This window comes from Sturnus vulgaris, chromosome 8, assembly GCF_052056855.1.
Source record: "Sturnus vulgaris isolate bStuVul1 chromosome 8, bStuVul1.hap1, whole genome shotgun sequence".
Classification (NCBI taxonomy): Eukaryota; Metazoa; Chordata; class Aves; order Passeriformes; family Sturnidae; genus Sturnus; species Sturnus vulgaris.
In genome coordinates, this window is record NC_142250.1 from 29041189 (window position 1) to 29051127 (window position 9939).

The following is a 9939-nucleotide window of genomic DNA, read 5'->3' on the forward strand; positions in this document are numbered from 1 at the left end:
GACATTGGTCTTGCACAGAGGCAACTTCAGCCTTTGGGGGAACCTGGGACTCAAATTTCTGCACCTGGGTTTTCTATGTTCACTCCTGCTAGGTGTTCAGGGAAAGGGCTCCCTGTGTGTGGCTGAAGAAGCAAAGCTCTCAGCAGGCAGTGGAGAGGAGTGTGCTCCTCCTGGCACCTTCTCCAGGTGGGATTTCAGGTGCACAGGAACACTCAGCACTAGGTCTGGGCTGAAAGCCAGGTACTGTCATGTCCAAAGAGGGAAGGACCATGAGATTTTCCTGCCTTAGGTACTGTAATACCTGAGGAAAAACTTTACAAATTTATTCATGTACTTGGGTGGAAACTGCCAGAAAAAAAATATTAAAATTTCATCACAATTACTTGGAGACTGCCTCTTTTTAAGGCATTATTCCAAGCCATGTCTCTAGGGATGTGATTCTCATGTCAGAATGGAAGGAAACAGTGAAGAATTATTGGCTGCAAAACAAAGCTAAACTGAAATGTGCTGATAGGAGTGTTCAGACCTCAAACTCTGTGAGCAGATTCTGTTCTGCAAGCCTGGCTGTCACGGTCCTGCCTGCTAAACTACATTAATACCTGTACAATCTGCTATCAAAATGACTGTGAGGAAAATCCCAAAAGCATTGAGATACCTGGCAAGAAAGTAGCCAGGTGTGTTGTTCTGATCATTATTTCATGTTTAGTATTCTGCAAATTGGGCAAAGTATATGCCAATGACAGCAGATATCTAATAAAAAGCATGGCAACCTCACAAGGAAATTATCTGCCTTCTTCTCTTTTCGGGGTAGAGAAGAACTAATTTTCCATCCAGTGCATGCCTTTGGCCTGACTTCTTACATGTCTCTATTTTTTTCAGATGGCAAAGGGACAGGCACATGGCAGCTGCATCAATACCAAGCAATGTTAGTGGGCACCTCTGGTGACGCAAGAAGAATCTTTTTTATTTGGTATATACATGTATTTTCTTCTTAAACTTCTTCCTTCTGAAACAAATCACCATGGTACTGGTCAGAGCTGCTAAAAGTTGTGGCTGAAGGAAACAAGCAGGGGAAAATACTCAGAATATCTCTAATGGTCCCAGGTACAGGGGGAAGTAAGCTCATTGTTAGAAAAGATTTTAAGGCTTTGACACATATGCAAGTGGAGGCACTGCTTTGTGTCCCTTCTGGGTATTCCATCCTTTCTTCCTTCTCCTGCAGGTGGGATTTCACTGGCAACAGCTGGGCCTGAATCCTTGGACAATCTGCACAAAATGCATCTGGGAAGAGAGAAAACCTCTCTCCTCCTCCTCATTTTGGCACATCCACACCTACAATTTGGGCTCTCTCTCACATACACCTTGGTGTCTGCAGTCAGATTTATTCCTCCTTCACTGAGGCACATTTCCCACTGAGGAATCATTACCTCTGCACTCCATTCTCTTACTGAATTTCCTAAAAAGAAACACAGTCTGACATCCTATCGGGTGTGAAAGTGAAACAAGAATGCTGTTTCCTTTTCCTCTGTGTGATACAAAGTTAGAAATCCTTATCTATCCCTGTGGTTTGATTATTCTAACCTCATCAAGTGCCACTCAGTACTCTTCATTTTAGATTGCTAGAAGCTGCAGCTCATGTGGAACAAAAACTGTGTAGAGCAGAAATTACAGATGGCCTCAAATTAATTAAGGCCAGGTTTTCCATTTCTCCTTCCCAGCCTTTGTGCAATTTCCTACCTCTTAAACCTACCAAGGGCAAAAGATATAAATTTTCCTTTGGACATAGGTGCACACCTATACAACACAGTCTCTTGTGTCTGAAAAAATGCATTATTTGCATCCTGGTCCTGTAGAGAAGAGGAATCTTTGCTGTGTGTTGGGGCCCTGGTGTTAAACCTAAGGGTTTGCAGAATGTGATCACTGACACAGCAAGAACAGAACGGCCTGACATGTTTATCTGCCATAAAGTGAGTGGAATTGAGTATGAAAACAGCCAGGAAAACAGTATTTGAAAGCTGGCGTTGCTAGAAGCCAGCCTGGCCCAGTGCCTGTTGTTACAGAGTCATAAGATTAGGGCACAACAGGAAAAAGGCAATATTTTATGTTAGCTGAGATGAAGCTGCAGGTTTGGGAAGGAACAATACAGGTATTTGAGCACCCATCAGGCTCATATCAGCAGGGAATAATCATTTTTTATATTAGACACCTGATCAGTTACCACTCAGCCTGCTCTGCCTGGGAGCAGTGCCAGGATGACTGCTGCTGCCACGAGGATTCCCGTGCTCACATAAACTCCTGTCTTTCTTCAGCTGAACAACCATCCTTACACTTTGTTGTAAGATACCTTTCTGGCAAATACAGTCAAATTACTTTTTTATATTTGCTGTGCTATTTGCTCATTAAAAATAATAATGTCATCACTGAACTTCAACATGCTGTCTGGTCAGACAGCTCCCACAGCTCATGTTCTTCTGCAGGACTGAAAGTCCTTCTTTGAGTTTTCACATTATTTGACATGAGGGCCTTTGATCAAGCTCAGAGTTAGTACTGCTGACATGGGGAAAATGGCACTGATAAGAAATGGGAAATCCTTACTCCCAGAACCTCTGAAATCAGTTCTGCTGCAGTAGCTGTCTGGGCATCTCATGCTGCCATCAGCATCTCCAGTGTCTGAATGCCTCCCAGGTTAAACCAATACTCACCTCCACCAGTAGGAACAGAGTAGATTTCAACTGGAAGGGACACAGAAATATAATTTAGAATACCTGAAACTCAGTATTGAAACATCTCAGTACTTTTAACAGTCAAAACTCCAGAATATAATAATTTTATTTTTTTCCTACACTTCCCCAAATTTGGATCAGAAAGCATTTTCTAATGTTGGCAATATTCAGAGAGTTCTGCTATGACCCAGTTTTTTGGCATATATAGAGAACTGTTAGAGAGCTCCTGGTATATTTGCAGAAAACATGTGGTATTGCTTTTTCAGAATAAAACCTCCTGAGAAATCCTAGAGTTGCTGAAATACCAAAAATAATTAGCCATAAATACACAGCAATTTCCTGTAATAGTAGGAAAATGGCTTTACCATAGGCCTTTTTTTCTCTTGTTGTATTTTATGCTTCACCAAAAGAAGCTGAGTTCTAATCAACAATGGTTAAAGTTTTTTCCAAAGTTCAAGTACTGCACAAAATCTATAGCTAAAAATTATCCCAGTTTCTTTATTATTAATTAATTTTACGATTAAAGAATGATTTTGCAACCAGCTGTTCCCACAATGGTTTCTACTGACTTTGCTGACGCAAGAAATAACCAAATAAAGGGAATAGGCATCCACTGAGCCATGAGAACTGGTGCCTCACTCTCTTGCCTCACCCAAAACTTGCCATTATCTTAATGTCCATCTTCCTACATAAACTTATGTTCTATATCACATCTTCTTCCCAAAACGATCATCCATAGCACTTTTAATCTCTGTAATGTCAATTCTGCTGCACTTTAGGAGTTAGTAAAAAAACCTTGGGGATGTGCTTTGCTTGGGCTTTCTGAGAGAACTTTGCTCACAAGGGAAGTTGTGAATAACACTGGTGCAATGGAATTTCTGTTGAAGCCATCAGATAAACTTTAATTCCCCAGGCTTTGGGTAAGTTTTTGTCCAATTCCCATTTTTTTTCTTCCTGTGGCTCTGACATGTACAATCTAAGTCCATCACACTGAGAATGAGATGATTATTCCTTTCACAATGATGTTTTTTGATATTTCATCTGCTCTTTCTGTCTCTCATGTTCAGAACAGTTGGAATTTCTTGGTACCTCTGGAAAAGTGATATTTCTCCTCTCAGCTTCTCAGGGTAGCTCTGGCTGTTTTCTCATTAGGCTCACAGCAAGAAATAAATGAAGCAGGTGACTGGCACTGAGATTTTGATTCTTATGGGATCCCAGCCACACAGTGAGCTATAGCTGTAGCATTAAGTAGGTGCTTTTAGGTGAGAAATAAAGATATAAAATAAGTTGACTGTCAAAACTCATGTAATACAGTTATGGCTCTATCTAAAACAAGACTGTACATGTTTTAGTGGATATCTCTTTTGTTCATAACATCCTTTAACAGGTTTGACTCATGCAGTGGAATGATGCCCTACCCACAGTCCTTTCCCCAGCATGCCAGCATAATTTGTAATAGCAAGAGTCTACACACCCAAAATGCCAAACCTGATTCTGCTGTAGTCTGTATACATTCTGCTGTTATCTCCAGAGGAAAGTAGATTGATAAGTCAATTTAATGGATGTCATGTTCATGCAGAGATTAGAAGCCTCCTTACCACCAAATTTTATCGTCAGGTTTGGAACAGCTTTGTTTTGTGCACTGTGGAGAGCTGCCTACTATGCCAGTGTTGCCAACTAAGTGTAAATAGGTTATTTAACAAAGATTATGTTTATTATTGAATTGCAGTTGTTGGCAGTGGTTTTTTGGAGGCAATTCTGGTTCTGATTCTACTTAGAGAAAATTATAAGGAAGCAAAAAGCCTCTAATAATGGTGAGAACAAGAATACTGGAAACCCTGATAATGCTCTCAAGATTTGATGTTTTTATTTGAGTCTACAGGGAGAACTGTGATATTGGAGATTATTATTATGTGCCATAAAAAAATGGAAAAGTTTTTTTATGCATATTAAGGAAAAATTCTTTGTAACATACCAAGAGATTAAATTGAGCATATCTAATATGAGCATTAGAGATGGAGATGCATCAAGAACACTATCAAAGTTCAGTAAGGCAGCTGTCCTTAAATACTGGGAGACATTGTCATACTGTTGAAAATTAATACAAGTGTCATTTGAGCTATCTGAATCTGACCTGTCATAGCATATACAGCTCAATTCTTTTCCACATTATTTATATTTATATGCATGTTTAAATATTTTCTCTTTTATCTTAGTTCAAAAGATATAACTTGTGTTGACTTTGTGATATATTATTTATAACCTTGATACATATTCATTTTATGTTCTGTTCTACTCAGGCACATTATTCATTAATATAGTCTGTTGCTTCATTGTGCAATCTTCTGGACTTTGGAGGTGATTTATGATTTTCATGAGTTGCCCAAATTTATTTGTCTTTCCACTTGAAAATAAGGAGTTCCACACCTTATTATAATATAATTTTTCAGTCCTGACAGAAATGCTTCTGAATCCATCGAATTTAGGTGGGATACTGGGACACAACAAGATCTGATTCTTTCTGGTTTTACTATTTTTATGTCAATGACATTTCTTTGTCTTGAAAAAAGCTGCTCTTTCTTTACTCTAGTTTCAATTAGAATAGAATTCTATTTAGGGTTAAGAATGTCCATGCCTGATGCACTGAGTGCTTGTAAATGGGCAATTTGGGCTCCCAGTGAAGACCTGCAAGTTATATACCTTTGGTATATAGTCCAACCCTATAGTCTGCAGCTGTGCTTTTTATTACACTGATCAAATGAAATCAGGCTGCTACAGTTACAAGAGAAAGAAAAATCTATCTGGCTTGTTGAAATAAGATCTTTGCTTGGCATAATAAATGTTAATTATACTTCATTCGTTAAATTAGTCACTTCTAATTAAGCTGACATACAAGGAGTGATTTTTATGTTCAGCTATTGCTTAAGTTAGGAGTTATAATAAGTCAGCTGGAGCAATCAGTTCCTTAACCAGCACAAACTGATGCAGCCTTACTAAAATTTTGCAAATTTACCACAGGGGAGACGCTTGCCATTCAAATTCAGATTTCCTGACTTGCAACCTCCTGCACAGTGACTCTTTCACAAAGATGCCTACAAGAGTGGAAGTTGCATAGGGTTTTCTTGCTGCTAACACAGGAACCTGGGGTGCTCAAATTATCCATGCTGTCAGCACGGGAAGCTCTGGCTGCGCTGCACGGAGACAGGCAGTGCTTGGAAATGTGATGGGCTCTTCCCAAGGGGTCTGGCTGTCAGCTGCTTTTCCCTAGATTTCTGTCAGAGCAAGTCAGCTTTTACCACCTTGTTCTTCAGAATTAAAGGAAAAGAAGGAGGCTCCATAAATCCATGACTGGCTCAGAGAAGTGTCGTAGGAGCTGTGCACCGAGTCCCTCCGTGGGTTGTAGGACAGCACGGTGAAAAGCCAGCAGGACACACTATTAACAGCCTCCTGAGCATCTGCCAGCACAACATTAACTGCGTTGGAGGGTGCAAGACCCATAGCACCTGTCCAGACCGGGAACTGAGTTTCCTGCATGGGCAGGGAGACAATGAGGTCTGTGTGGAGTCCCTGCAAAAAGTATCTGCACAGAAACAAGGAGTGCCCCAGGTTGCTTTGCTGAGAAAACATCTTTGTTCAGGAAATTCTGAATTCCTCTATTGTTATAAATAATATTCTCCTTCATTGGACACCTTTCTGTCGGCGTCATCCCTATATTTAGGCCTTACACTTAGGATAAATAAAGACAAGGAAATCAAAGCTTTGTCCTCATGCTTGCTGTGACCTTGCTGAACAAACCATATTTTCTGTGTATTTCCAGTTGTCTTTATCCCTTGCCCCATTCATGTCTGATTAAGTAGACTGAAAGATTTCATGTGTTTTCAATGCTATTATCATCTCTCTCTGTCCTGACAGTGCTTAGGGTGTAAACATTGGTGCCAGACCCTATACAATTTTGGGATTAATTGTAGGCTCCTGAGCACAGTCCTGCACAGTGTGAAATGGTATAAAAAGAGATACTGTAATAAAAAAGTAATTCTAACAGACATTTTACTTAACTGAAAAAGTCAGTGGTTTATAGTTCCTCCATTTCCAGTGAATCAGCCGATCTATACTGGTAAAAATAATCATCAGGCAGTAGCTGGTCTAATGTAATTTAGCCATCTTCAAAGAGATGAACAGTGCATATACCCCTCCTAAACTTATGGATCCTTCAAGCAACTTATAGTCTCTATGCCTGCTTCATGTTTTAAGATAATGCTTGTCAAGTATATAAGCAAAATTTTCTGATTTATACTACATATGATGGCAATCAATTTTTGTCTTAGCACATTTTTTCATCCTATTTTTCTTTTGCTAATGAACCTGACAAAGACTTTTTTCTTCTTTTCAGAAATAAGATACAAAAGTCTTTTTTTCACAGCTGTTCATCTGTCTATGCATCCTGCTAGTGGTAAAAGGTTCAACTGGTAGAGAAAAATAATCTAAGTCTCTGCTATTAATGCATTAAGTCTTACATTTTAAATAATGCTTTTTCACCTTGGAAAACTTAAAGAAAGGAACTGCTGCAGTTTTCAATTTCACTCAGCTGGGGATGATAAGAGGCAGTGTCTATTTCCACATGAACTGAGAAAAATGAATCTCATTATTTTTGATGATGTAGCAAAGAAGTAATGACCCTGTGGGATCTTATTACATGGCTGAAAAGTGAATTAACTTTGGCGTAACCATATCGAGTGAATTACTCTAATGATCTGTTTCCTAACTCTTATGGGTGATCTCATAACAATGCTCTCATAATCTGGGACTATGCATGAGAGCATAAATTGATTTTGCTTTTCAAAATTCAAACTTCTTTCTCAAAGGAACTCACTGAGGCATTTTGTCATCACATTGCTGAGGGAAGCAGTCACTCCTCTAGGCGATGATGACACCTTCTGTGACAGTGACAAAACTGGTCCAAAGCACAGGCATTCATCTATCATCATATATATGTAGAATTGAAGGTGGCCCTCGTGTGACAGGGGAGGAGGAGGCACTGCCTTCCTCTGTCTGACTGGTCACAGTATCCACAGGACAGGCTGAGGGAACTGCCAAGCCACTCTGCCTGGAAATTTCTCATAAACATTAAAAGAAAGTGAGCTGTAAGTTAAAAGGTAGAAATTTTCACCTTTACAGGAAAGCCTAGGTTTTTCTACAGAAAGATCCTCAGGACTTTCTGTTAACCACATCTTCTGAGAAACTTGAAATTGTGGACATTAAAATTCATTAGTCATTTATGAGTTAGAAGATGAAAGTCTAAGTCTCTCATTTTTGTTTTCTGACAGATAAATATTTATCAGTTTGAAATAACTCTATCTAGGATTTCTCATTCATCAACGTTCAGAGCAAGGTACAACATCGAATTAACTTCTTGTGGCTGAGTAAATAAGTATCCACACTGTATTTAAACACTTTTGCAGTGTGGCTGACTTGCCCTGGGTCAGTGAGTTTCTGCACAGAGCTAAAGCTCCTTGGGGACTGGCCCTGTGCTTCATTCTGTTCGCTGCTTCCTTGTCCTGGAGTCTCAACATTACTAAATTTGCGTAACACTAATTAAGGATGTGATCAGACAAAGTAATCAACAGTAGTTCTGTCGTGCACTGCGATTATTTCAAGATGAGATGTGAGTAAATATACAATTTCAACAGAGGGATTTTAATTCTCTAGCAGCAGGATTAATGAGTTTGCTTTGCACTGGTCACCACTGACGTGTGAAGTGATGGAGAGCAGAGGCAGCAGAGGAAGCACAGAACACTCGTCCATGGCCACGCTCACCCTGCTGCTGAAGTCTCTCCCACTCCAGATCGTGTTGCTTTAAACAATCATTTATCACAAAACTCTTGATGGAAGAAAGTATCGTTCTGGAGATTAATTTTTTGGCACCTGTGAAAAGACCAGCTGTTGGGTGACAGCTTGTCAGATTTTTTAAAACAATCCAACATTAAAGGGCAAAAATACTATGTCTGACAGGAGTAGCAGCAGTGGCTGTGCCAGGCAGCTAGTACAGCAGGTGGGTCCTGAGGTACTGCAGCACCATATGCTGTCTGCCACAAAAAACTGTGCAGCAGGAGATGAAACCTAGAACTCAACATAATGGAAATGTAGATAGTATCACTGCATGTCCTTAGCTGCCCATCCTGCACAGAGGCCTGGAAAGGGCAAAAGAGGCATAATTCAGCTGCAGTCAGCACGTGTTTCACTTGTTAAGGAATGAAGTAATTTTTATCCCATGCTCACCAAGAAAGAACTGGAGCAGCGAGCAAGAAAATAATAAAGCAAGGAGGAGCCTGGTGGTGGAGCTGGGTGCCAAATCTTCTTCTGAACCAAAATATTATTCACCAAGAGCTGTTGCCAGCTATTTGCAAAGACAGACAATAAGAGGACTCTGAGGCAGTAATGTGCATTATCTGTGCAGTCCAGGTTTGAAATGTTGGTATTTTTCAAAGCATTTTCCTTACCTGCCTGGGAACAATAAAACTGGTAGCAGTCATTTGAAATAGCAAGGAGCAGCTGTTTGCACTCTTGCCCAGCATAAATCTCAAACCACTTACAATAGCAGCACACTCTACCTGAGCTACAGCTGATCTCTAGTATAAAATCTGATTTCCTTTTTGATCAGTTTCCCTGTGCCTGGAGTATTTCCAGCACAGTGTCCTTCTTGAGGAAAGGAGTGAGGCATACTGAAGCAAATCTGCTGAAACATCATTTGGCACTTCAAGCACCACCAAGGATGGAAAAACACTTGGCAGAGACTTTTACCTGTATTGTGTTGGTCTTCCATAAAAATGATATCTTTGCAAGTGTCATAAATTATGGTAGCATGTTCATGGCTGTCACACTCCCCCACCAGAGTGGGCATCCGAATTTCCTTCAGAGTAATCAGTCAAGACTGATGTTTCAGAAGTCATCCACTCCAGTCTCATTAAGTTGACTCAGACTATGAATGGATGATTCGTCTTATTCTTTTCTTGTCATCTACCACCAAAAAGCTCTATCACTTTAACCCCTTCCTGAAGGCTCCTTTGACTGATCTGATTACTTTCCTGGCTCCTGAAGTATTTTTGACTCAATCTGATTATTTTCCTACTACTTTTTTCCCTTTGCCTGTTCTTCTCTGTCACACAAATATTGCTTTCTCTTTTTCCTCCAACTGATGCTGTAGAATAGAAGAGCACTG